The sequence below is a fragment of the Rana temporaria genome, chromosome 5, assembly GCF_905171775.1.
Source record: "Rana temporaria chromosome 5, aRanTem1.1, whole genome shotgun sequence".
Lineage (NCBI taxonomy): Eukaryota > Metazoa > Chordata > Amphibia > Anura > Ranidae > Rana > Rana temporaria.
In genome coordinates this window covers 108,381,101-108,403,653 of record NC_053493.1, presented here as the reverse complement: position 1 = coordinate 108,403,653, position 22,553 = coordinate 108,381,101, and the positions used below count along the sequence as shown (strand labels likewise).

The window sequence follows — 22,553 nt, the reverse complement described above, 5'->3', positions numbered from 1 at the left end:
TTATATTGTTCTGATAAAAGCCGATTGTTACGCATGCCTGCTGATTCCTGCCCCCATGCAGACAGCCAAATTTGCATGTCTATGCAAATTAGGCTGTCTTGGAGTCACCATGAGTTGAACAGCATCTGTGTTCTGCCAGGCAGGGACCTCTTTTTAGTGTATGGGTTAGTTACACTCTGGTTTCTCTTCAAAACGCAAAAATCTTTCGCCTTTTACTAAAGATTTCCGTGGAGAGGAACAATTATGAGTTTCGGTGAATTTTTTGATGCCTGGCTATTGCCGGGCTTCCTTAATATGGTGAAAAATAGCTTGATTCGGAAAGGCACATAGACGGCGTTAATGTTGTTGTTGGTGGTGGTGGTGGTGGTCAAGGCGGCCTAAAAAACCGGTTTGATGGCATTGGTCCACGCATATATTTGCCCCCAATTCCATGGCCGTGCGCCTTATATCATTCTGATGAAGCCGATTGTTACGCGTGCCTGCTGATTCCCGTCCCCATGCAGCTGCGCAGACATGCAAATTAGGCTGTCTTGGAGTCTCCATGAGTAGAGCAGTGTCTTCGTTCTGCCGGGTACCGGGTTGAGGACATTGGTGGGGTATACTCTGGTTTCTCTTCAAAACGCAAAAATCTTTCGCCTTTTACTAAAGATTTCCGTGGAGAGGAACAACCATGAGTTTCGGTGAATTTTTTGATGCCTGGTTAATGCCGGGCTTCCTTAATATGGTGAAAAAAAGCTTGAGTTCCTTTGATTCGGAAAGGCATGTAGACGGTGTTAATGTTGTTGTTGTTGGTGGTGGTGGTGGTCAATGCAGTCTAGAAAACAATTTGATGGTCTTGGTCCACCTACGCATATATTTGCCCCCAATTCCATGGCCGTGCGCCTTATATTGTTCTGATAAAAGCCGATTGTTACGCATGCCTGCTGATTCCTGCCCCCATGCAGACAGCCAAATTTGCATGTCTATGCAAATTTGGCTGTCTTGGAGTCACCATGAGTTGAACAGCATCTGTGTTCTGCCAGGCAGGGACTTCTTTTTAGTATATGGGTTAGTTACACTCTGGTTTCTCTTCAGAACGAAAAAATCTTTCGCCTTTTACTAAAGATTTCCGTGGAGAGGAACAACCATGAGTTTCGGTGAATTTTTTGATGCCTGGTTAATGCCGGGCTTCCTTAATATGGTGAAAAAAAGCTTGAGTTCCTTTGATTCGGAAAGGCATGTAGACGGTGTTAATGTTGTTGTTGTTGGTGGTGGTGGTCAATGCAGTCTAGAAAACAATTTAATGGTCTTGGTCCACCTACGCATATATTTGCCCCCAATTCCATGGCCGTGCGCCTTATATTGTTCTGATAAAAGCCGATTGTTACGCATGCCTGCTGATTCCTGCCCCCATGCAGACAGCCAAATTTGCATGTCTATGCAAATTAGGCTGTCTTGGAGTCACCATGAGTTGAACAGCATCTGTGTTCTGCCAGGCAGGGACCTCTTTTTAGTGTATGGGTTAGTTACACTCTGGTTTCTCTTCAGAACGAAAAAATCTTTCGCCTTTTACTAAAGATTTCCGTGGAGAGGAACAACCATGAGTTTCGGTGAATTTTTTGATGCCTGGTTAATGCCGGGCTTCCTTAATATGGTGAAAAAAAGCTTGAGTTCCTTTGATTCGGAAAGGCACGTAGACGGTGTTAATGTTGTTGTTGTTGGTGGTGGTGGTGGTGGTCAATGCAGTCTAGAAAACAATTTGATGGTCTTGGTCCACCTACGCATATATTTGCCCCCAATTCCATGGCCGTGCGCCTTATATTGTTCTGATAAAAGCCGATTGTTACGCATGCCTGCTGATTCCTGCCCCCATGCAGACAGCCAAATTTGCATGTCTATGCAAATTAGACTGTCTTGGAGTCACCATGAGTTGAACAGCATCTGTGTTCTGCCAGGCAGGGACTTCTTTTTAGTATATGGGTTAGTTACACTCTGGTTTCTCTTCAGAACGAAAAAATCTTTCGCCTTTTACTAAAGATTTCCGTGGAGAGGAACAACCATGAGTTTCGGTGAATTTTTTGATGCCTGGTTAATGCCGGGCTTCCTTAATATGGTGAAAAAAAGCTTGAGTTCCTTTGATTGGGAAAGGCACGTAGACGGTGTTAATGTTGTTGTTGTTGGTGGTGGTGGTGGTGGTCAATGCAGTCTAGAAAACAATTTAATGGTCTTGGTCCACCTACGCATATATTTGCCCCCAATTCCATGGCCGTGCGCCTTATATTGTTCTGATAAAAGCCGATTGTTACGCATGCCTGCTGATTCCTGCCCCCATGCAGACAGCCAAATTTGCATGTCTATGCAAATTAGACTGTCTTGGAGTCACCATGAGTTGAACAGCATCTTTGTTCTGCCAGGCAGGGACTTCTTTTTAGTATATGGGTTAGTTACACTCTGGTTTCTCTTCAGAACGAAAAAATCTTTCGCCTTTTACTAAAGATTTCCGTGGAGAGGAACAACCATGAGTTTCGGTGAATTTTTTGATGCCTGGTTAATGCCGGGCTTCCTTAATATGGTGAAAAAAAGCTTGAGTTCCTTTGATTCGGAAAGGCATGTAGACGGTGTTAATGTTGTTGTTGTTGGTGGTGGTGGTGGTGGTCAATGCAGTCTAGAAAACAATTTAATGGCATTGGTCCACGCATATATTTGCCCCCAATTCCATGGCCGTGCGCCTTATATCATTCTGATGAAGCCGATTGTTACGCGTGCCTGCTGATTCCCGTCCCCATGCAGCTGCGCAGACATGCAAATTAGGCTGTCTTGGAGTCTCCATGAGTAGAGCAGTGTCTTCGTTCTGCCGGGTACCGGGTTGAGGACATTGGTGGGGTATACTCTGGTTTCTCTTCAAAACGCAAAAATCTTTCGCCTTTTACTAAAGATTTCCGTGGAGAGGAACAATTATGAGTTTCGGTGAATTTTTTGATGCCTGGCTATTGCCGGGCTTCCTTAATATGGTGAAAAATAGCTTGATTCGGAAAGGCACATAGACGGCGTTAATGTTGTTGTTGTGGTGGTGGTGGTCAAGGCGGCCTAAAAAACCGGTTTGATGGCATTGGTCCACGCATATATTTGCCCCCAATTCCATGGCCGTGCGCCTTATATCATTCTGATGAAGCCGATTGTTACGCGTGCCTGCTGATTCCCGTCCCCATGCAGCTGCGCAGACATGCAAATTAGGCTGTCTTGGAGTCTCCATGAGTAGAGCAGTGTCTTCGTTCTGCCGGGTACCGGGTTGAGGACATTGGTGGGGTATACTCTGGTTTCTCTTCAAAACGCAAAAATCTTTCGCCTTTTACTAAAGATTTCCGTGGAGAGGAACAATTATGAGTTTCGGTGAATTTTTTGATGCCTGGCTATTGCCGGGCTTCCTTAATATGGTGAAAAATAGCTTGATTCGGAAAGGCACATAGACGGCGTTAATGTTGTTGTTGGTGGTGGTGGTGGTGGTCAAGGCGGCCTAAAAAACCGGTTTGATGGCATTGGTCCACGCATATATTTGCCCCCAATTCCATGGCCGTGCGCCTTATATCATTCTGATGAAGCCGATTGTTACGCGTGCCTGCTGATTCCCGTCCCCATGCAGCTGCGCAGACATGCAAATTAGGCTGTCTTGGAGTCTCCATGAGTAGAGCAGTGTCTTCGTTCTGCCGGGTACCGGGTTGAGGACATTGGTGGGGTATACTCTGGTTTCTCTTCAAAACGCAAAAATCTTTCGCCTTTTACTAAAGATTTCCGTGGAGAGGAACAATTATGAGTTTCGGTGAATTTTTTGATGCCTGGCTATTGCCGGGCTTCCTTAATATGGTGAAAAATAGCTTGATTCGGAAAGGCACATAGACGGCGTTAATGTTGTTGTTGGTGGTGGTGGTGGTGGTCAAGGCGGCCTAAAAAACCGGTTTGATGGCATTGGTCCACGCATATATTTGCCCCCAATCCATGGCCGTGCGCCTTATATCATTCTGATGAAGCCGATTGTTACGCGTGCCTGCTGATTCCCGTCCCCATGCAGCTGCGCAGACATGCAAATTAGACTGTCTTGGAGTCACCATGAGTTGAACAGCATCTGTGTTCTGCCAGGCAGGGACCTCTTTTTAGTGTATGGGTTAGTTACACTCTGGTTTCTCTTCAGAACGAAAAAATCTTTCGCCTTTTACTAAAGATTTCCGTGGAGAGGAACAACCATGAGTTTCGGTGAATTTTTTGATGCCTGGTTAATGCCGGGCTTCCTTAATATGGTGAAAAAAAGCTTGAGTTCCTTTGATTCGGAAAGGCACGTAGACGGTGTTAATGTTGTTGTTGTTGGTGGTGGTGGTGGTGGTCAATGCAGTCTAGAAAACAATTTGATGGTCTTGGTCCACCTACGCATATATTTGCCCCCAATTCCATGGCCGTGCGCCTTATATTGTTCTGATAAAAGCCGATTGTTACGCATGCCTGCTGATTCCTGCCCCCATGCAGACAGCCAAATTTGCATGTCTATGCAAATTAGACTGTCTTGGAGTCACCATGAGTTGAACAGCATCTGTGTTCTGCCGGGTACCGGGTTGAGGACATTGGTGGGGTATACTCTGGTTTCTCTTCAAAACGCAAAAATCTTTCGCCTTTTACTAAAGATTTCCGTGGAGAGGAACAATTATGAGTTTCGGTGAATTTTTTGATGCCTGGCTATTGCCGGGCTTCCTTAATATGGTGAAAAATAGCTTGATTCGGAAAGGCACATAGACGGCGTTAATGTTGTTGTTGGTGGTGGTTAAGGCGGCCTAAAAAACCGGTTTGATGGCATTGGTCCACGCATATATTTGCCCCCAATTCCATGGCCGTGCGCCTTATATCATTCTGATGAAGCCGATTGTTACGCGTGCCTGCTGATTCCCGTCCCCATGCAGCTGCGCAGACATGCAAATTAGGCTGTCTTGGAGTCTCCATGAGTAGAGCAGTGTCTTCGTTCTGCCGGGTACCGGGTTGAGGACATTGGTGGGGTATACTCTGGTTTCTCTTCAAAACGCAAAAATCTTTCGCCTTTTACTAAAGATTTCCGTGGAGAGGAACAATTATGAGTTTCGGTGAATTTTTTGATGCCTGGCTATTGCCGGGCTTCCTTAATATGGTGAAAAATAGCTTGATTCGGAAAGGCACATAGACGGCGTTAATGTTGTTGTTGGTGGTGGTGGTGGTGGTCAAGGCGGCCTAAAAAAACGGTTTGATGGCATTGGTCCACGCATATATTTGCCCCCAATTCCATGGCCGTGCGCCTTATATCATTCTGATGAAGCCGATTGTTACGCGTGCCTGCTGATTCCCGTCCCCATGCAGCTGCGCAGACATGCAAATTAGGCTGTCTTGGAGTCTCCATGAGTAGAGCAGTGTCTTCGTTCTGCCGGGTACCGGGTTGAGGACATTGGTGGGGTATACTCTGGTTTCTCTTCAAAACGCAAAAATCTTTCGCCTTTTACTAAAGATTTCCGTGGAGAGGAACAATTATGAGTTTCGGTGAATTTTTTGATGCCTGGCTATTGCCGGGCTTCCTTAATATGGTGAAAAATAGCTTGATTCGGAAAGGCACATAGACGGCGTTAATGTTGTTGTTGGTGGTGGTGGTGGTCAAGGCGGCCTAAAAAACCGGTTTGATGGCATTGGTCCACGCATATATTTGCCCCCAATTCCATGGCCGTGCGCCTTATATCATTCTGATGAAGCCGATTGTTACGCGTGCCTGCTGATTCCCGTCCCCATGCAGCTGCGCAGACATGCAAATTAGGCTGTCTTGGAGTCTCCATGAGTAGAGCAGTGTCTTCGTTCTGCCGGGTACCGGGTTGAGGACATTGGTGGGGTATACTCTGGTTTCTCTTCAAAACGCAAAAATCTTTCGCCTTTTACTAAAGATTTCCGTGGAGAGGAACAATTATGAGTTTCGGTGAATTTTTTGATGCCTGGCTATTGCCGGGCTTCCTTAATATGGTGAAAAATAGCTTGATTCGGAAAGGCACATAGACGGCGTTAATGTTGTTGTTGGTGGTGGTGGTGGTGGTCAAGGCGGCCTAAAAAAACGGTTTGATGGCATTGGTCCACGCATATATTTGCCCCCAATTCCATGGCCGTGCGCCTTATATCATTCTGATGAAGCCGATTGTTACGCGTGCCTGCTGATTCCCGTCCCCATGCAGCTGCGCAGACATGCAAATTAGGCTGTCTTGGAGTCTCCATGAGTAGAGCAGTGTCTTCGTTCTGCCGGGTACCGGGTTGAGGACATTGGTGGGGTATACTCTGGTTTCTCTTCAAAACGCAAAAATCTTTCGCCTTTTACTAAAGATTTCCGTGGAGAGGAACAATTATGAGTTTCGGTGAATTTTTTGATGCCTGGCTATTGCCGGGCTTCCTTAATATGGTGAAAAAAAGCTTGAGTTCCTTTGATTCGGAAAGGCACGTAGACGGTGTTAATGTTGTTGTTGTTGGTGGTGGTGGTGGTGGTCAATGCAGTCTAGAAAACAATTTAATGGTCTTGGTCCACCTACGCATATATTTGCCCCCAATTCCATGGCCGTGCGCCTTATATTGTTCTGATAAAAGCCGATTGTTACGCATGCCTGCTGATTCCTGCCCCCATGCAGACAGCCAAATTTGCATGTCTATGCAAATTAGACTGTCTTGGAGTCACCATGAGTTGAACAGCATCTGTGTTCTGCCAGGCAGGGACTTCTTTTTAGTATATGGGTTAGTTACACTCTGGTTTCTCTTCAGAACGAAAAAATCTTTCGCCTTTTACTAAAGATTTCCGTGGAGAGGAACAACCATGAGTTTCGGTGAATTTTTTGATGCCTGGTTAATGCCGGGCTTCCTTAATATGGTGAAAAAAAGCTTGAGTTCCTTTGATTCGGAAAGGCATGTAGACGGCGTTAATGTTGTTGTTGTTGGTGGTGGTGGTCAAGGCGGCCTAAAAAACCGGTTTGATGGCATTGGTCCACGCATATATTTGCCCCCAATTCCATGGCCGTGCGCCTTATATCATTCTGATGAAGCCGATTGTTACGCGTGCCTGCTGATTCCCGTCCCCATGCAGCTGCGCAGACATGCAAATTAGGCTGTCTTGGAGTCTCCATGAGTAGAGCAGTGTCTTCGTTCTGCCGGGTACCGGGTTGAGGACATTGGTGGGGTATACTCTGGTTTCTCTTCAAAACGCAAAAATCTTTCGCCTTTTACTAAAGATTTCCGTGGAGAGGAACAATTATGAGTTTCGGTGAATTTTTTGATGCCTGGCTATTGCCGGGCTTCCTTAATATGGTGAAAAATAGCTTGATTCGGAAAGGCACATAGACGGCGTTAATGTTGTTGTTGTGGTGGTGGTGGTCAAGGCGGCCTAAAAAACCGGTTTGATGGCATTGGTCCACGCATATATTTGCCCCCAATTCCATGGCCGTGCGCCTTATATCATTCTGATGAAGCCGATTGTTACGCGTGCCTGCTGATTCCCGTCCCCATGCAGCTGCGCAGACATGCAAATTAGGCTGTCTTGGAGTCTCCATGAGTAGAGCAGTGTCTTCGTTCTGCCGGGTACCGGGTTGAGGACATTGGTGGGGTATACTCTGGTTTCTCTTCAAAACGCAAAAATCTTTCGCCTTTTACTAAAGATTTCCGTGGAGAGGAACAATTATGAGTTTCGGTGAATTTTTTGATGCCTGGCTATTGCCGGGCTTCCTTAATATGGTGAAAAATAGCTTGATTCGGAAAGGCACATAGACGGCGTTAATGTTGTTGTTGGTGGTGGTCAAGGCGGCCTAAAAAAACGGTTTGATGGCATTGGTCCACGCATATATTTGCCCCCAATTCCATGGCCGTGCGCCTTATATTGTTCTGATAAAAGCCGATTGTTACGCATGCCTGCTGATTCCTGCCCCCATGCAGACAGCCAAATTTGCATGTCTATGCAAATTAGACTGTCTTGGAGTCACCATGAGTTGAACAGCATCTGTGTTCTGCCAGGCAGGGACTTCTTTTTAGTATATGGGTTAGTTACACTCTGGTTTCTCTTCAGAACGAAAAAATCTTTCGCCTTTTACTAAAGATTTCCGTGGAGAGGAACAACCATGAGTTTCGGTGAATTTTTTGATGCCTGGTTAATGCCGGGCTTCCTTAATATGGTGAAAAAAAGCTTGAGTTCCTTTGATTCGGAAAGGCATGTAGACGGTGTTAATGTTGTTGTTGTTGGTGGTGGTGGTGGTGGTCAATGCAGTCTAGAAAACAATTTAATGGTCTTGGTCCACCTACGCATATATTTGCCCCCAATTCCATGGCCGTGCGCCTTATATTGTTCTGATAAAAGCCGATTGTTACGCATGCCTGCTGATTCCTGCCCCCATGCAGACAGCCAAATTTGCATGTCTATGCAAATTAGACTGTCTTGGAGTCACCATGAGTTGAACAGCATCTGTGTTCTGCCAGGCAGGGACTTCTTTTTAGTATATGGGTTAGTTACACTCTGGTTTCTCTTCAGAACGAAAAAATCTTTCGCCTTTTACTAAAGATTTCCGTGGAGAGGAACAACCATGAGTTTCGGTGAATTTTTTGATGCCTGGTTAATGCCGGGCTTCCTTAATATGGTGAAAAAAAGCTTGAGTTCCTTTGATTCGGAAAGGCACGTAGACGGTGTTAATGTTGTTGTTGTTGGTGGTGGTGGTGGTGGTCAATGCAGTCTAGAAAACAATTTAATGGTCTTGGTCCACCTACGCATATATTTGCCCCCAATTCCATGGCCGTGCGCCTTATATTGTTCTGATAAAAGCCGATTGTTACGCATGCCTGCTGATTCCTGCCCCCATGCAGCTGCGCAGACATGCAAATTTGGCTGTCTTGGAGTCTCCATGAGTAGAGCAGTGTCTTCGTTCTGCCGGGTACCGGGTTGAGGACATTGGTGGGGTATACTCTGGTTTCTCTTCAAAACGCAAAAATCTTTCGCCTTTTACTAAAGATTTCCGTGGAGAGGAACAATTATGAGTTTCGGTGAATTTTTTGATGCCTGGCTATTGCCGGGCTTCCTTAATATGGTGAAAAATAGCTTGATTCGGAAAGGCACATAGACGGCGTTAATGTTGTTGTTGTTGGTGGTGGTGGTCAAGGCGGCCTAAAAAAACGGTTTGATGGCATTGGTCCACGCATATATTTGCCCCCAATTCCATGGCCGTGCGCCTTATATCATTCTGATGAAGCCGATTGTTACGCGTGCCTGCTGATTCCCGTCCCCATGCAGCTGCGCAGACATGCAAATTTGGCTGTCTTGGAGTCACCATGAGTTGAACAGCATCTGTGTTCTGCCAGGCAGGGACCTCTTTTTAGTGTATGGGTTAGTTACACTCTGGTTTCTCTTCAGAACGAAAAAATCTTTCGCCTTTTACTAAAGATTTCCGTGGAGAGGAACAACCATGAGTTTCGGTGAATTTTTTGATGCCTGGTTAATGCCGGGCTTCCTTAATATGGTGAAAAAAAGCTTGAGTTCCTTTGATTCGGAAAGGCATGTAGACGGTGTTAATGTTGTTGTTGTTGGTGGTGGTGGTGGTCAATGCAGTCTAGAAAACAATTTAATGGTCTTGGTCCACCTACGCATATATTTGCCCCCAATTCCATGGCCGTGCGCCTTATATTGTTCTGATAAAAGCCGATTGTTACGCATGCCTGCTGATTCCTGCCCCCATGCAGACAGCCAAATTTGCATGTCTATGCAAATTAGGCTGTCTTGGAGTCACCATGAGTTGAACAGCATCTGTGTTCTGCCAGGCAGGGACCTCATTTGAGGACATTGGTGGGGTATACTCTGGTTTCTCTTCAAAACGCAAAAATCTTTCGCCTTTTACTAAAGATTTCCGTGGAGAGGAACAATTATGAGTTTCGGTGAATTTTTTGATGCCTGGCTATTGCCGGGCTTCCTTAATATGGTGAAAAATAGCTTGATTCGGAAAGGCACATAGACGGCGTTAATGTTGTTGTTGGTGGTGGTGGTGGTGGTGGTCAAGGCGGCCTAAAAAACCGGTTTGATGGCATTGGTCCACGCATATATTTGCCCCCAATTCCATGGCCGTGCGCCTTATATCATTCTGATGAAGCCGATTGTTACGCGTGCCTGCTGATTCCCGTCCCCATGCAGCTGCGCAGACATGCAAATTAGGCTGTCTTGGAGTCTCCATGAGTAGAGCAGTGTCTTCGTTCTGCCGGGTACCGGGTTGAGGACATTGGTGGGGTATACTCTGGTTTCTCTTCAAAACGCAAAAATCTTTCGCCTTTTACTAAAGATTTCCGTGGAGAGGAACAATTATGAGTTTCGGTGAATTTTTTGATGCCTGGCTATTGCCGGGCTTCCTTAATATGGTGAAAAATAGCTTGATTCGGAAAGGCACATAGACGGCGTTAATGTTGTTGTTGGTGGTGGTCAAGGCGGCCTAAAAAAAACGGTTTGATGGCATTGGTCCACGCATATATTTGCCCCCAATTCCATGGCCGTGCGCCTTATATCATTCTGATGAAGCCGATTGTTACGCGTGCCTGCTGATTCCCGTCCCCATGCAGCTGCGCAGACATGCAAATTAGGCTGTCTTGGAGTCTCCATGAGTAGAGCAGTGTCTTCGTTCTGCCGGGTACCGGGTTGAGGACATTGGTGGGGTATACTCTGGTTTCTCTTCAAAACGCAAAAATCTTTCGCCTTTTACTAAAGATTTCCGTGGAGAGGAACAATTATGAGTTTCGGTGAATTTTTTGATGCCTGGCTATTGCCGGGCTTCCTTAATATGGTGAAAAATAGCTTGATTCGGAAAGGCACATAGACGGCGTTAATGTTGTTGTTGGTGGTGGTGGTCAAGGCGGCCTAAAAAACCGGTTTGATGGCATTGGTCCACGCATATATTTGCCCCCAATTCCATGGCCGTGCGCCTTATATCATTCTGATGAAGCCGATTGTTACGCGTGCCTGCTGATTCCCGTCCCCATGCAGCTGCGCAGACATGCAAATTAGGCTGTCTTGGAGTCTCCATGAGTAGAGCAGTGTCTTCGTTCTGCCGGGTACCGGGTTGAGGACATTGGTGGGGTATACTCTGGTTTCTCTTCAAAACGCAAAAATCTTTCGCCTTTTACTAAAGATTTCCGTGGAGAGGAACAATTATGAGTTTCGGTGAATTTTTTGATGCCTGGCTATTGCCGGGCTTCCTTAATATGGTGAAAAAAAGCTTGAGTTCCTTTGATTCGGAAAGGCACGTAGACGGTGTTAATGTTGTTGTTGTTGGTGGTGGGTGGTGGTGGTCAATGCAGTCTAGAAAACAATTTAATGGTCTTGGTCCACCTACGCATATATTTGCCCCCAATTCCATGGCCGTGCGCCTTATATTGTTCTGATAAAAGCCGATTGTTACGCATGCCTGCTGATTCCTGCCCCCATGCAGACAGCCAAATTTGCATGTCTATGCAAATTAGGCTGTCTTGGAGTCACCATGAGTTGAACAGCATCTGTGTTCTGCCAGGCAGGGACTTCTTTTTAGTATATGGGTTAGTTTACACTCTGGTTTCTCTTCAGAACGAAAAAATCTTTCGCCTTTTACTAAAGATTTCCGTGGAGAGGAACAACCATGAGTTTCGGTGAATTTTTTGATGCCTGGTTAATGCCGGGCTTCCTTAATATGGTGAAAAAAAGCTTGAGTTCCTTTGATTCGGAAAGGCACATAGACGGCGTTAATGTTGTTGTTGGTGGTGGTGGTGGTGGTCAAGGCGGCCTAAAAAACCGGTTTGATGGCATTGGTCCACGCATATATTTGCCCCCAATTCCATGGCCGTGCGCCTTATATCATTCTGATGAAGCCGATTGTTACGCGTGCCTGCTGATTCCCGTCCCCATGCAGCTGCGCAGACATGCAAATTAGGCTGTCTTGGAGTCTCCATGAGTAGAGCAGTGTCTTCGTTCTGCCGGGTACCGGGTTGAGGACATTGGTGGGGTATACTCTGGTTTCTCTTCAAAACGCAAAAATCTTTCGCCTTTTACTAAAGATTTCCGTGGAGAGGAACAATTATGAGTTTCGGTGAATTTTTTGATGCCTGGCTATTGCCGGGCTTCCTTAATATGGTGAAAAATAGCTTGATTCGGAAAGGCACATAGACGGCGTTAATGTTGTTGTTGGTGGTGGTGGTGGTGGTGGTCAATGCAGTCTAGAAAACAATTTAATGGTCTTGGTCCACCTACGCATATATTTGCCCCCAATTCCATGGCCGTGCGCCTTATATTGTTCTGATAAAAGCCGATTGTTACGCATGCCTGCTGATTCCTGCCCCCATGCAGACAGCCAAATTTGCATGTCTATGCAAATTAGGCTGTCTTGGAGTCACCATGAGTTGAACAGCATCTGTGTTCTGCCAGGCAGGGACCTCTTTTTAGTGTATGGGTTAGTTACACTCTGGTTTCTCTTCAGAACGAAAAAATCTTTCGCCTTTTACTAAAGATTTCCGTGGAGAGGAACAACCATGAGTTTCGGTGAATTTTTTGATGCCTGGTTAATGCCGGGCTTCCTTAATATGGTGAAAAAAAGCTTGAGTTCCTTTGATTGGGAAAGGCACGTAGACGGTGTTAATGTTGTTGTTGTTGGTGGTGGTGGTGGTGGTCAATGCAGTCTAGAAAACAATTTAATGGTCTTGGTCCACCTACGCATATATTTGCCCCCAATTCCATGGCCGTGCGCCTTATATTGTTCTGATAAAAGCCGATTGTTACGCATGCCTGCTGATTCCTGCCCCCATGCAGACAGCCAAATTTGCATGTCTATGCAAATTAGACTGTCTTGGAGTCACCATGAGTTGAACAGCATCTGTGTTCTGCCAGGCAGGGACCTCTTTTTTTTATTAGTATATGGGTTAGTTACACTCTGGCAGGGGAGACACCATGATCATGAAAAAAGCTTGAGTTCCTTTGATTCGGAAAGGCACGTAGACGGTGTTAATGTTGTTGTTGGTGGTGGTCAATGCAGTCTAGAAAACAATTTGATGGTCTTGGTCCACCTACGCATATATTTGCCCCCAATTCCATGGCCGTGCGCCTTATATTGTTCTGATAAAAGCCGATTGTTACGCATGCCTGCTGATTCCTGCCCCCATGCAGACAGCCAAATTTGCATGTCTATGCAAATTAGACTGTCTTGGAGTCTCCATGAGTAGAGCAGTGTCTTCGTTCTGCCGGGTACCGGGTTGAGGACATTGGTGGGGTATACTCTGGTTTCTCTTCAAAACGCAAAAATCTTTCGCCTTTTACTAAAGATTTCCGTGGAGAGGAACAATTATGAGTTTCGGTGAATTTTTTGATGCCTGGCTATTGCCGGGCTTCCTTAATATGGTGAAAAATAGCTTGATTCGGAAAGGCACATAGACGGCGTTAATGTTGTTGTTGGTGGTGGTGGTGGTGGTCAAGGCGGCCTAAAAAACCGGTTTGATGGCATTGGTCCACGCATATATTTGCCCCCAATTCCATGGCCGTGCGCCTTATATCATTCTGATGAAGCCGATTGTTACGCGTGCCTGCTGATTCCCGTCCCCATGCAGCTGCGCAGACATGCAAATTAGGCTGTCTTGGAGTCTCCATGAGTAGAGCAGTGTCTTCGTTCTGCCGGGTACTTCTTTTTTAGTATATGGGTTAGTTACACTCTGGTTTCTCTTCAGAACGAAAAAATCTTTCGCCTTTTACTAAAGATTTCCGTGGAGAGGAACAACCATGAGTTTCGGTGAATTTTTTGATGCCTGGTTAATGCCGGGCTTCCTTAATATGGTGAAAAAAAGCTTGAGTTCCTTTGATTCGGAAAGGCACGTAGACGGTGTTAATGTTGTTGTTGGTGGTGGTGGTGGTCAATGCAGTCTAGAAAACAATTTGATGGTCTTGGTCCACCTACGCATATATTTGCCCCCAATTCCATGGCCGTGCGCCTTATATTGTTCTGATAAAAGCCGATTGTTACGCATGCCTGCTGATTCCTGCCCCCATGCAGACAGCCAAATTTGCATGTCTATGCAAATTAGACTGTCTTGGAGTCACCATGAGTTGAACAGCATCTGTGTTCTGCCAGGCAGGGACTTCTTTTTAGTATATGGGTTAGTTACACTCTGGTTTCTCTTCAGAACGAACAAATCGAGATGAAGAGATCCGCATTACTACCTTCGGGAAGTAGATGCGAGAGCCTTTGTAAAGGCTAAGAGCGAAGACGTCGAGGAACAAGGAAGGAAGCCGCCGAAGAACTCCCGAAGCGACTTCCAGACTTCTCGAAGATGGGGAAAAGCCAGAAGAAGACTGAAAAAGTGACTGATGAGACGAAGGAGACCGAAGAGATGATGAGGAAGAACCCTGCCCCAGCCACTTCCTCCGAGGTCCCCGAGAATGTCTCCGCCTCAACCTCCACCTCCATCCCGGCCGGCGCCAGCCAACCGAGACCAGCGAAGCCGAAATTTCCTGCAGACGGGCTGCCAACCTTGGAGCCCTGGATGAAGCAGACGGTCGTGCTGCAGCTGAAAGAGGTGAACGGAAGAGTCCCTGACATGACCTCGGAGATCTTCGGAAAGAAGATGATCTGGAGCAGGGCTTCAGCAAAGCGGAGACGCTTTCGGTGCAGTCCTTCGCAAGAGGGATCTTCTACATCACCTTTGGGTCTTTCCAAGTCTGCAGACGATACTGGGAGATGGTGAAGACCAGTGGCCCTGAATCCCCTTTTCGGAAGTTCGTTGCGAACTGCCCTATAACACAGGACGAGAAGTGGGTGACGGTTGCCATGCGGAATCCCCATACCCAAAGCAGAGACATAACCACCTACCTACAGAGGTTTTGCACCGTGGTAAAGGACCCAGTCCGAATCCTTGATGTCAACGGCTTCTGGATTGGGAAGTGGTCTGTGCTATGCAAGCTCAGGAAAGACCGTTCGGGGGACTTACAGCACCTGCAGGCGTGCTTCTCGCTAGGATCATCTGCAGGACACCTTTTCTACTCTGGGATACCCTACAACTGCAACAGATGTGGCCGTCCCGGACACATGGGAAAGGAGTGTACAGAACTTGCTTGCAAGATCTGTCGGGTTACAGGCCACGAGACCAAGGACTGTCCTAGGCCCAAAGCCTGCAACCTCTGCGGATTGCCAGAGCACACCTTCAGGCACTGCCCCCAAAGGACCCGGACCTATGCTGGAGCCCTGATCCAGGGTAAACCAGCCTCCAGCTCTGGGAAGAAGCCGACCGAAAGCAAACCAAAAGAGCCTCGGAAGGCCACAGGTAAGTATACCCCTGCCCCTGCCCCTGCCCCTGTCCTTGCCCTTGCCCCTGTCCCCGTCCCTGTCCACGTCCCCTCCTCTGTCCCCTCCTCTGGCACACCCCCACCCACCCCCTCTGGCTCAGAGGAGACCCTTCCTGCCCCACCGCCCACCCCAGACCTGTCCTCCATGGAGGACTTCCCCGCCCTCCCCCCTTCCACCCCTGCCAGTGGCCAAACAGGAGGCCGAAAACGGAAAACTGTGAGCCCACTGGCAGAACAACCCGCCACCTCCACCAAACGGCCCAACGGGGTCCAGCACGAAAGCGCTGGACCAGGGCAAGTAGTGGAGGACCTGGAGTCTGCAGGTGAGGAAGGCGAGGAGGAGAATATGGCCGACTATGTGCCTATCCCCACCGCCAACTTCAGTGAGACAGTTGAGGAAGTCCTGGAGGAACTGGGCATAACCCAGAACCCAGAACAGGCAGCTGTGGAGATGGAGGAGCCACCCGCCCCCTTCGGGGAGGTAAGTTCGGCCCCTTGCTAACTAGACCTCATACCCCTTTTTCATTATGGCTGAGATCTCAATCTTTTCCATTAATGTGAGGAGTATCAAGGATACCTCTAGAATGCGAACGGCGCTGACTTTTCTTTCAACTCATCAGAGTGATGTTTACATGCTCCAGGAGTGCGGTCTTCCTCCTTTGAGAAGGTACAGTCATCTGACCTCTCAGTGGACCCTCGGTCCCTCCTACTGGTCCGGGGGTGGCAATTGCAGGAATGCAGGGGTAGCCATTCTTATCAGGGGGGGACGCTTCACGGTTGACTCCATCCATGAGCTTGTCTGTGGCCGTCTTTTGGTCATAGATGGCTCGTGGGCGGGAGAGCCAATTAGGCTCATCAACGTGTACGCCCCCCCAGATACGAATGCGCGCCTGGAACTTTTCCAGACCCTGCGGATGCAACTTGTCACCACCAGAGCAGTAGTGATCGGCGGTGATTTTAACTGTCCGATAGAGGAGGATGGCCGCAGTTCTAGCATATACGCAAAACTTGATGCTACTTCTAAACTGCTCAAGGAGATGATCTCGGAGGCATCCTTACGGGACGCCGTGGGATCCATAGGGCAAGGTACCGTGAATTATTCATGGTGCCGACCCGATGGATCTGTGCGTTCCAGGATTGACTTCGTGCTCACTTCAAGAGCAGTCAAGCATCGTGAGTTCTTCATGATCCCCTGCTTTTTCTCTGACCACAGGGCCATTCACTTTCGGGGTGAACTGGGCGAGAGCTTTGCTCACGGACCAGGTTCCTGGAAGCTGAATACCACCCTGCTGGAAAATGAGGAATTGATGGGGGAACTCCGGGAGGCCTATGCCTCTTGGACGGAGGAAAAGAGATTCTTCGGAATGGTAAGTGATTGGTGGGAGGTTGTGAAAGTTAAGCTGCGCAGCTTCTTTCAGGCAAGGGGACGACAGCAAGTGTGTGCAAGGAAGAAGGAACTCAGGAGACTGCAACGTGAGTTGCAGTCCCTGCAGGACCTTCACCACTGCGGCTGGGACGTTAGGCAGGACCTGGAGGACACCAAGAAGAGCCTGAAAGGGTACTTTGAGGAAGAATCCAGGCACATTGTCTTCCGTGCCAAGGTGGAGAATCTTGAGAAAGGTGAGAAGTGTAACTCTTTCTTTTTCAGGAAACTCCATTCAGGACACACTCCCTTGTCTGAACTGCGTGACGAGACCGGAACTCTCCAGAAGGGGAAGGAGGCTGTAATGCAAGTAGTTGAAGACTACTACACCAACCTCTACTCCCCGAAAGAAACGGACTCGGAGGCAGCCGACAGGTTCCTGTCAGGTATCACTAACCAAATTGATCCTGCAGGTTCATCGACCGTCAACGCCCCCCTGGTGTTGGAGGAGCTGCACTCTGCCGCTAAATCCTTTAGGCGGGGCAGGACCCCGGGCTGCGATGGTCTCCCAGTTGAGCTCTATGTAGCCCTGTGGGACCTCGTGGGCCCGGACCTGCTCGAGCTGTACGAGGAGATGGTGGTGGAGGGCAGAATGCCTCCTTCACTGAGAGAGGGGATGATCACGATTTTGTATAAGCGCAAAGGGGAGAGATCGGACCTGAAACATTGGCGTCCGATCTCTCTTTTGAACGTGGACTACAAAATCCTCGCCAAGGTTTTGGCCAACAGGCTGAAATCTGTCATCGGACAGATCATCCACCCGGATCAAACTTGTGGCATTCCTGGCAGAAGGATTGCAGACAGCCTCGCGCTTGTCAGGGACACGGTCCAGTACATCCAGGACCGCCGTGTGCATGCGGCCCTGGTCAGTCTTGACCAGGAGAAGGCCTTTGACCGTGTCTCCCATGAGTTCATGTGCAGAACCCTGCGCAGGCTTGGTCTTGGGGAACTGTTTTGTTCGTATGTGAATGTAATGTATAAAGACATTTGTAGTTTGGTGCTGGTAAATGGTTGGAAAACTGACCCCTTCGAGGTTCTCTCGGGGGTCAGACAAGGCTGCCCTCTCTCACCTCTGCTTTTTGTTTGCTGTATAGAGCTATTCGCCCAAAGCATCAGACGGAACCCAGAGATCAGAGGGATTACCGCACCAGGACCGGAAAGACGGGAGGTCAAGTGCTCGCTCTACATGGATGACGTGACGGTGTTCTGTGCCGACCAGCGCTCCATCGACACCCTCGTCCAGACGTGCGAGGACTTCGGCCAAGCTTCGGGGGCAAAGGTCAACTGCGGGAAGTCGGAAGTCATGCTCTTCGGAAAGTGGTTCCTGCCTTCTTCTGCACCCATACCGTTCAGCCTCAAAGCGGATTTCATCAAAATTCTTGGAGTCTGGTTTGGAGCGGAGGGCGCAGCCCTGAAGTCCTGGGAGGAAAGACTGGCTAAGATGAGACAGAAGTTTGGACTTTGGAGCAACAGAGTACTTACCATCGAAGGGAAAACACTGGTACTCCGCAGCGAGATTCTCCCTGTGTTGCAGTACCTCGCCCAGGCCTGGCCCCCCCGGGACAACACCTGCAAGGCCATCACCAGGGCGGTGTTTCACTTCATCTGGGGCTCCAAAATGGACAGAGTAAAGCGGACTGTTATGTTCAAGGAACCTCTCAAGGGCGGTAAGGGCGTGCCTGACATCGCCACATTACTGAGGGTGTTCTTTGCCTGTAACTGCATCCGCAGGACTTTGGTTGACAGAACTGTGGACTCTGGCGGTAACTCCATGTCCCGTTTTTTCCTCCTGCCTCTTTGGAGGTCTCTTGGATGGGACAAATGGGACAGTTCCGTCCCCTACAACTGGGACGCTCCATGGTATTACTTGGATACTTTCAAGTTCATCAAGGAGCTGGGGCTGCATGGAGTTAAGCCCGACTTGTGGAAGCCAAAAACTATCTACAAGTTGATCAGAGCATCGGACATCTTGGAGTCGATTCCAGGCCTCCCTTCAGCCACTTGCAAAGTGGTCTGGAGGAATGTTTCTTCAAAGAGACTCATCAACAGGCACAAAGATCAGGCATGGATGGCAATCCAAGGGGGATTGCTACTCAGGACATTCTTGCATGCCAGACACCTGGGCAGATACACGCACTGCCCCTTTTGCATCATCCAGGAGGAAACATCTTATCATGTTTTCTGGGAGTGCCCCTTTGCACAGGGCCTGTTGACGGCCTTGGAACCTGAACTTAAAGACTTTGTACCACAGACTGCTATTACACACTTTGGTGTGTTAAACGGACTCTTCTGTGGAACTCATTCACAGGAGGACATTGACAGTGCCTGGCGGGTGCTGTGTTGCTTTAAAGACGCTTTATGGTACGCCAGGAACCGCCGCGTACACCACCGGCAGAGGATGTCCATTGAGGACTGTCGCAGACTGACCCTCAGTCTGCTGAGAGACTATACCTTGATAGACTTTAAGGAGGAAGAGGACGTCTAAAGATTTCCCCTTCCCCCTGACATTGACATTTCTTGACACGTTTTTTTTGAACTACTGTTTTCAGGGTAATGCGGCGTCATGCACGATGTGATGTTTCGGGGTTTAACAACTCTGCGCAACACATCAGGCATCATACCGCAGAATGGGTTGAATGAATGTAATTTAATTGAATGCTTGCAACTGTATTGATATGTAGTGTATTTATGCGCTGCGTCGCAGTACAGAGAATGTACCCTGTCAAAAGTATTTGATTTTTGTATATTTGCTTTGCAAAATAAACTTAAATATTGCCTTTTACTAAAGATTTCCGTGGAGAGGAACAACTATGAGTTTCGGTGAATTTTTTGATGCCTGGCTATTGCCGGGCTTCCTTAATATGGTGAAAAATAGCTTGATTCGGAAAGGCACAGTAGACGGCGTTAATGTTGTTGTTGGTGGTGGTGGTGGTGGTCAAGGCGGCCTAAAAAACCGGTTTGATGGCATTGGTCCACGCATATATTTGCCCCCAATTCCATGGCCGTGCGCCTTATATCATTCTGATGAAGCCGATTGTTACGCGTGCCTGCTGATTCCCGTCCCCATGCAGCTGCGCAGACATGCAAATTAGGCTGTCTTGGAGTCTCCATGAGTAGAGCAGTGTCTTCGTTCTGCCGGGTACCGGGTTGAGGACATTGGTGGGGTATACTCTGGTTTCTCTTCAAAACGCAAAAATCTTTCGCCTTTTACTAAAGATTTCCGTGGAGAGGAACAATTATGAGTTTCGGTGAATTTTTTGATGCCTGGCTATTGCCGGGCTTCCTTAATATGGTGAAAAATAGCTTGATTCGGAAAGGCACATAGACGGCGTTAATGTTGTTGTTGGTGGTGGTGGTGGTCAAGGCGGCCTAAAAAACCGGTTTGATGGCATTGGTCCACGCATATATTTGCCCCCAATTCCATGGCCGTGCGCCTTATATCATTCTGATGAAGCCGATTGTTACGCGTGCCTGCTGATTCCCGTCCCCATGCAGCTGCGCAGACATGCAAATTAGGCTGTCTTGGAGTCTCCATGAGTAGAGCAGTGTCTTCGTTCTGCCGGGTACCGGGTTGAGGACATTGGTGGGGTATACTCTGGTTTCTCTTCAAAACGCAAAAATCTTTCGCCTTTTACTAAAGATTTCCGTGGAGAGGAACAATTATGAGTTTCGGTGAATTTTTTGATGCCTGGCTATTGCCGGGCTTCCTTAATATGGTGAAAAATAGCTTGATTCGGAAAGGCACATAGACGGCGTTAATGTTGTTGTTGTGGTGGTGGTGGTCAAGGCGGCCTAAAAAACCGGTTTGATGGCATTGGTCCACGCATATATTTGCCCCCAATTCCATGGCCGTGCGCCTTATATCATTCTGATGAAGCCGATTGTTACGCGTGCCTGCTGATTCCCGTCCCCATGCAGCTGCGCAGACATGCAAATTAGGCTGTCTTGGAGTCTCCATGAGTAGAGCAGTGTCTTCGTTCTGCCGGGTACCGGGTTGAGGACATTGGTGGGGTATACTCTGGTTTCTCTTCAAAACGCAAAAATCTTTCGCCTTTTACTAAAGATTTCCGTGGAGAGGAACAATTATGAGTTTCGGTGAATTTTTTGATGCCTGGCTATTGCCGGGCTTCCTTAATATGGTGAAAAATAGCTTGATTCGGAAAGGCACATAGACGGCGTTAATGTTGTTGTTGGTGGTGGTGGTCAAGGCGGCCTAAAAAACCGGTTTGATGGCATTGGTCCACGCATATATTTGCCCCCAATTCCATGGCCGTGCGCCTTATATCATTCTGATGAAGCCGATTGTTACGCGTGCCTGCTGATTCCCGTCCCCATGCAGCTGCGCAGACATGCAAATTAGGCTGTCTTGGAGTCTCCATGAGTAGAGCAGTGTCTTCGTTCTGCCGGGTACCGGGTTGAGGACATTGGTGGGGTATACTCTGGTTTCTCTTCAAAACGCAAAAATCTTTCGCCTTTTACTAAAGATTTCCGTGGAGAGGAACAATTATGAGTTTCGGTGAATTTTTTGATGCCTGGCTATTGCCGGGCTTCCTTAATATGGTGAAAAATAGCTTGATTCGGAAAGGCACATAGACGGCGTTAATGTTGTTGTTGGTGGTGGTGGTCAAGGCGGCCTAAAAAACCGGTTTGATGGCATTGGTCCACGCATATATTTGCCCCCAATTCCATGGCCGTGCGCCTTATATCATTCTGATGAAGCCGATTGTTACGCGTGCCTGCTGATTCCCGTCCCCATGCAGCTGCGCAGACATGCAAATTAGGCTGTCTTGGAGTCTCCATGAGTAGAGCAGTGTCTTCGTTCTGCCGGGTACCGGGTTGAGGACATTGGTGGGGTATACTCTGGTTTCTCTTCAAAACGCAAAAATCTTTCGCCTTTTACTAAAGATTTCCGTGTGGAGAGGAACAACCATGAGTTTCGGTGAATTTTTTGATGCCTGGTTAATGCCGGGCTTCCTTAATATGGTGAAAAAAAAGCTTGAGTTCCTTTGATTGGGAAAGGCACGTAGACGGTGTTAATGTTGTTGGTGGTGGTGTGGTGGTGGTGGTCAATGCAGTCTAGAAAACAATTTAATGGTCTTGGTCCACCTACGCATATATTTGCCCCCATTTCCATGGCCGTGCGCCTTATATTGTTCTGATATAAAAGCCGATTGTTACGCATGCCTGCTGATTCCTGCCCCCATGCAGACAGCCAAATTTGCATGTCTATGCAAATTAGGCTTGTCTTGGAGTCACCATGAGTTGAGCAGCATCTGTGTTCTGCCAGGCAGGGACCTCTTTTTTTTTTTAGTATATGGGTTAGTTACACTCTGGCAGGGGAGACACCATGATATGAAAAAAGCTTGAGTTCCTTTGATTCGGAAAGGCACATAGACGGCGTTAATGTTGTTGTTGGTGGTGGTGGTGGTGGTCAAGGCGGCCTAAAAAACCGGTTTGATGGCATTGGTCCACGCATATATTTGCCCCCAATTCCATGGCCGTGCGCCTTATATCATTCTGATGAAGCCGATTGTTACGCGTGCCTGCTGATTCCCGTCCCCATGCAGCTGCGCAGACATGCAAATTAGGCTGTCTTGGAGTCTCCATGAGTAGAGCAGTGTCTTCGTTCTGCCGGGTACCGGGTTGAGGACATTGGTGGGGTATACTCTGGTTTCTCTTCAAAACGCAAAAATCTTTCGCCTTTTACTAAAGATTTCCGTGGAGAGGAACAATTATGAGTTTCGGTGAATTTTTTGATGCCTGGCTATTGCCGGGCTTCCTTAATATGGTGAAAAATAGCTTGATTCGGAA

The 22,553-nt window shown here is 47.9% G+C and overlaps 38 non-coding genes across 38 annotated transcripts; all 38 read left to right on the top strand.

Annotated features, from left to right (window-relative positions):
* Window positions 1-171: 171 nt before the first annotated feature.
* Window positions 172-286, top strand: LOC120942316. The gene has a single exon (XR_005750014.1). It is a non-coding gene; the product is annotated as a U5 spliceosomal RNA (small nuclear RNA).
* Window positions 287-598: 312 nt separating this feature from the next.
* On the top strand, window positions 599-713 carry LOC120942449. The gene has a single exon (XR_005750142.1). It is a non-coding gene; the product is annotated as a U5 spliceosomal RNA (small nuclear RNA).
* Window positions 714-1,054: 341 nt separating this feature from the next.
* LOC120942350 lies at window positions 1,055-1,169 on the top strand. Its single transcript, XR_005750047.1, has one exon. It is a non-coding gene; the product is annotated as a U5 spliceosomal RNA (small nuclear RNA).
* Window positions 1,170-1,507: 338 nt separating this feature from the next.
* On the top strand, window positions 1,508-1,622 carry LOC120942349. The gene has a single exon (XR_005750046.1). It is a non-coding gene; the product is annotated as a U5 spliceosomal RNA (small nuclear RNA).
* Window positions 1,623-1,966: 344 nt separating this feature from the next.
* On the top strand, window positions 1,967-2,081 carry LOC120942348. The gene has a single exon (XR_005750045.1). It is a non-coding gene; the product is annotated as a U5 spliceosomal RNA (small nuclear RNA).
* Window positions 2,082-2,425: 344 nt separating this feature from the next.
* LOC120942347 lies at window positions 2,426-2,540 on the top strand. The gene has a single exon (XR_005750044.1). It is a non-coding gene; the product is annotated as a U5 spliceosomal RNA (small nuclear RNA).
* Window positions 2,541-2,864: 324 nt separating this feature from the next.
* Window positions 2,865-2,979, top strand: LOC120942312. The gene has a single exon (XR_005750010.1). It is a non-coding gene; the product is annotated as a U5 spliceosomal RNA (small nuclear RNA).
* Window positions 2,980-3,287: 308 nt separating this feature from the next.
* Window positions 3,288-3,402, top strand: LOC120942311. Its single transcript, XR_005750009.1, has one exon. It is a non-coding gene; the product is annotated as a U5 spliceosomal RNA (small nuclear RNA).
* A 312-nt stretch (window positions 3,403-3,714) lies between these two features.
* On the top strand, window positions 3,715-3,829 carry LOC120942310. The gene has a single exon (XR_005750008.1). It is a non-coding gene; the product is annotated as a U5 spliceosomal RNA (small nuclear RNA).
* A 316-nt stretch (window positions 3,830-4,145) lies between these two features.
* LOC120942346 lies at window positions 4,146-4,260 on the top strand. Its single transcript, XR_005750043.1, has one exon. It is a non-coding gene; the product is annotated as a U5 spliceosomal RNA (small nuclear RNA).
* A 339-nt stretch (window positions 4,261-4,599) lies between these two features.
* Window positions 4,600-4,714, top strand: LOC120942309. Its single transcript, XR_005750007.1, has one exon. It is a non-coding gene; the product is annotated as a U5 spliceosomal RNA (small nuclear RNA).
* Window positions 4,715-5,017: 303 nt separating this feature from the next.
* Window positions 5,018-5,132, top strand: LOC120942308. The gene has a single exon (XR_005750006.1). It is a non-coding gene; the product is annotated as a U5 spliceosomal RNA (small nuclear RNA).
* Window positions 5,133-5,444: 312 nt separating this feature from the next.
* Window positions 5,445-5,559, top strand: LOC120942307. Its single transcript, XR_005750005.1, has one exon. It is a non-coding gene; the product is annotated as a U5 spliceosomal RNA (small nuclear RNA).
* A 309-nt stretch (window positions 5,560-5,868) lies between these two features.
* On the top strand, window positions 5,869-5,983 carry LOC120942306. Its single transcript, XR_005750004.1, has one exon. It is a non-coding gene; the product is annotated as a U5 spliceosomal RNA (small nuclear RNA).
* A 312-nt stretch (window positions 5,984-6,295) lies between these two features.
* LOC120942305 lies at window positions 6,296-6,410 on the top strand. The gene has a single exon (XR_005750003.1). It is a non-coding gene; the product is annotated as a U5 spliceosomal RNA (small nuclear RNA).
* Window positions 6,411-6,754: 344 nt separating this feature from the next.
* On the top strand, window positions 6,755-6,869 carry LOC120942345. The gene has a single exon (XR_005750042.1). It is a non-coding gene; the product is annotated as a U5 spliceosomal RNA (small nuclear RNA).
* Window positions 6,870-7,188: 319 nt separating this feature from the next.
* On the top strand, window positions 7,189-7,303 carry LOC120942304. Its single transcript, XR_005750002.1, has one exon. It is a non-coding gene; the product is annotated as a U5 spliceosomal RNA (small nuclear RNA).
* A 308-nt stretch (window positions 7,304-7,611) lies between these two features.
* On the top strand, window positions 7,612-7,726 carry LOC120942303. Its single transcript, XR_005750001.1, has one exon. It is a non-coding gene; the product is annotated as a U5 spliceosomal RNA (small nuclear RNA).
* A 319-nt stretch (window positions 7,727-8,045) lies between these two features.
* LOC120942344 lies at window positions 8,046-8,160 on the top strand. The gene has a single exon (XR_005750041.1). It is a non-coding gene; the product is annotated as a U5 spliceosomal RNA (small nuclear RNA).
* Window positions 8,161-8,504: 344 nt separating this feature from the next.
* On the top strand, window positions 8,505-8,619 carry LOC120942343. The gene has a single exon (XR_005750040.1). It is a non-coding gene; the product is annotated as a U5 spliceosomal RNA (small nuclear RNA).
* Window positions 8,620-8,948: 329 nt separating this feature from the next.
* LOC120942302 lies at window positions 8,949-9,063 on the top strand. Its single transcript, XR_005750000.1, has one exon. It is a non-coding gene; the product is annotated as a U5 spliceosomal RNA (small nuclear RNA).
* A 314-nt stretch (window positions 9,064-9,377) lies between these two features.
* On the top strand, window positions 9,378-9,492 carry LOC120942342. The gene has a single exon (XR_005750039.1). It is a non-coding gene; the product is annotated as a U5 spliceosomal RNA (small nuclear RNA).
* Window positions 9,493-9,833: 341 nt separating this feature from the next.
* LOC120942301 lies at window positions 9,834-9,948 on the top strand. Its single transcript, XR_005749999.1, has one exon. It is a non-coding gene; the product is annotated as a U5 spliceosomal RNA (small nuclear RNA).
* Window positions 9,949-10,263: 315 nt separating this feature from the next.
* Window positions 10,264-10,378, top strand: LOC120942300. Its single transcript, XR_005749998.1, has one exon. It is a non-coding gene; the product is annotated as a U5 spliceosomal RNA (small nuclear RNA).
* A 304-nt stretch (window positions 10,379-10,682) lies between these two features.
* On the top strand, window positions 10,683-10,797 carry LOC120942299. The gene has a single exon (XR_005749997.1). It is a non-coding gene; the product is annotated as a U5 spliceosomal RNA (small nuclear RNA).
* A 306-nt stretch (window positions 10,798-11,103) lies between these two features.
* On the top strand, window positions 11,104-11,218 carry LOC120942298. Its single transcript, XR_005749996.1, has one exon. It is a non-coding gene; the product is annotated as a U5 spliceosomal RNA (small nuclear RNA).
* A 346-nt stretch (window positions 11,219-11,564) lies between these two features.
* LOC120942341 lies at window positions 11,565-11,679 on the top strand. The gene has a single exon (XR_005750038.1). It is a non-coding gene; the product is annotated as a U5 spliceosomal RNA (small nuclear RNA).
* Window positions 11,680-12,001: 322 nt separating this feature from the next.
* Window positions 12,002-12,116, top strand: LOC120942297. Its single transcript, XR_005749995.1, has one exon. It is a non-coding gene; the product is annotated as a U5 spliceosomal RNA (small nuclear RNA).
* A 334-nt stretch (window positions 12,117-12,450) lies between these two features.
* On the top strand, window positions 12,451-12,565 carry LOC120942339. Its single transcript, XR_005750036.1, has one exon. It is a non-coding gene; the product is annotated as a U5 spliceosomal RNA (small nuclear RNA).
* A 693-nt stretch (window positions 12,566-13,258) lies between these two features.
* Window positions 13,259-13,373, top strand: LOC120942296. Its single transcript, XR_005749994.1, has one exon. It is a non-coding gene; the product is annotated as a U5 spliceosomal RNA (small nuclear RNA).
* Window positions 13,374-13,687: 314 nt separating this feature from the next.
* On the top strand, window positions 13,688-13,802 carry LOC120942338. The gene has a single exon (XR_005750035.1). It is a non-coding gene; the product is annotated as a U5 spliceosomal RNA (small nuclear RNA).
* A 5,683-nt stretch (window positions 13,803-19,485) lies between these two features.
* On the top strand, window positions 19,486-19,595 carry LOC120942073. Its single transcript, XR_005749874.1, has one exon. It is a non-coding gene; the product is annotated as a U5 spliceosomal RNA (small nuclear RNA).
* A 313-nt stretch (window positions 19,596-19,908) lies between these two features.
* Window positions 19,909-20,023, top strand: LOC120942295. The gene has a single exon (XR_005749993.1). It is a non-coding gene; the product is annotated as a U5 spliceosomal RNA (small nuclear RNA).
* A 309-nt stretch (window positions 20,024-20,332) lies between these two features.
* On the top strand, window positions 20,333-20,447 carry LOC120942294. The gene has a single exon (XR_005749992.1). It is a non-coding gene; the product is annotated as a U5 spliceosomal RNA (small nuclear RNA).
* Window positions 20,448-20,755: 308 nt separating this feature from the next.
* On the top strand, window positions 20,756-20,870 carry LOC120942293. Its single transcript, XR_005749991.1, has one exon. It is a non-coding gene; the product is annotated as a U5 spliceosomal RNA (small nuclear RNA).
* Window positions 20,871-21,176: 306 nt separating this feature from the next.
* Window positions 21,177-21,291, top strand: LOC120942292. Its single transcript, XR_005749990.1, has one exon. It is a non-coding gene; the product is annotated as a U5 spliceosomal RNA (small nuclear RNA).
* A 306-nt stretch (window positions 21,292-21,597) lies between these two features.
* LOC120942487 lies at window positions 21,598-21,714 on the top strand. Its single transcript, XR_005750180.1, has one exon. It is a non-coding gene; the product is annotated as a U5 spliceosomal RNA (small nuclear RNA).
* A 690-nt stretch (window positions 21,715-22,404) lies between these two features.
* LOC120942291 lies at window positions 22,405-22,519 on the top strand. Its single transcript, XR_005749989.1, has one exon. It is a non-coding gene; the product is annotated as a U5 spliceosomal RNA (small nuclear RNA).
* Window positions 22,520-22,553: the final 34 nt, after the last annotated feature.